The sequence below is a fragment of the Tursiops truncatus genome, chromosome 7, assembly GCF_011762595.2.
Source record: "Tursiops truncatus isolate mTurTru1 chromosome 7, mTurTru1.mat.Y, whole genome shotgun sequence".
Taxonomy (NCBI): Eukaryota; Metazoa; Chordata; class Mammalia; order Artiodactyla; family Delphinidae; genus Tursiops; species Tursiops truncatus.
Genome location: NC_047040.1, coordinates 79,641,602 through 79,642,768, shown reverse-complemented (window position 1 = coordinate 79,642,768; position 1,167 = coordinate 79,641,602). Strand labels below are relative to the sequence as shown.

Here is a 1,167-nt window from a genome sequence, read left to right as displayed (position 1 = left end):
TAACTTTATTAAAGCCACCATTGTGTCCAAGTCAATTATTTATAAGAAAAAAGATAATTTTTTTAATCTCCTATGCTTTATTCTAGATATTGGGTTAATTTAATTTCATTTTTTAATTTTTATTTTTTGGAATTTTTGAATTTTATTTTATTTATTTTTTTATACAGCAGGTTCTTATTAATTATCCATTGTATACATATTAGTGTATACATGTCAATCCCAATCTCCCAATTCATCCCACCACCACCACCACCCCCCGCCACTTTCCCCCCTTGGTGTCCATACATTTGTTCTCTACATTCTGTGTCTCTGTTGAAAGAAGATAATTTTTTAAAGTGGTTTTTTCTCTTTTTTTTGCAATTGTTTGACCCCACAAAAATCAGAAGGCACTAACGGACAACCAACCCATCCCCATGGTGCCCTGAGTGAATACAAGTCAGCTTAGATATATGATGGACTAAAATCCCACTACTTAAGGCTCCAAGCATTGAGAGGAACAGCCATCAAATAAAGTGGTGTTTTAAAGAATTCCAATATTTTCTTCTTAAAAATAAATTGTTTAATACACATCTATCACTGAAAGTCAACACCAAATCAATTTTTTTAACGTCTTTATTGGAGTATAATTGCTTTACAATGGTGTGTTAGTTTCTGCTGTATAAAAAAGTGAATCAGCTATACGTATACATATATCCCCATATCCCCTCCCTCTTGCGTCTCCCCCCAACCCTCCCTATCCCACCCCAAATCAATTTTTAATCATAATCGGAAATACAGTATACTGAAAACGGTATCATACTGATGTAAGAGTGCACTGATCACAAACAGCACTGAGAGTAAATAAATTATTATTCTCCAGAGTTTGGAGTCATATTTGCCCTGACTCCAGTGACTACAATTCTAGCCACCACTCTTGGGTTCTCTTGCTTATAAGATGTCAAAGCACCATGCGACTTTAATAAAACAGTGTGGTGCAGCCTTAATAATAGATAAATAGATCACTGGAATAGAAAATAGAGTCCAAAAAGACGTATCTATGAGAGAATTTGGTACATCATGATGGTAAGGAAAAGATGAATTATTCAATAAACAGAACACTTTGGGAGAAAAAATTATTGTGATATCACTTCAAACAATACACCAAGATAATTTTGCAATGAATTAAAA

At 33.6% G+C, this 1,167-nt stretch overlaps 1 non-coding gene across 1 annotated transcript; it reads right to left on the bottom strand.

Annotated features, from left to right (window-relative positions):
- Positions 1–358: 358 nt before the first annotated feature.
- Positions 359–506, bottom strand: LOC117313081 (small nucleolar RNA SNORA79). The gene has a single exon (XR_004527544.1). It is a non-coding gene; the product is annotated as a small nucleolar RNA SNORA79 (small nucleolar RNA).
- Between the last annotated feature and the right edge of the window lie 661 nt (positions 507–1,167).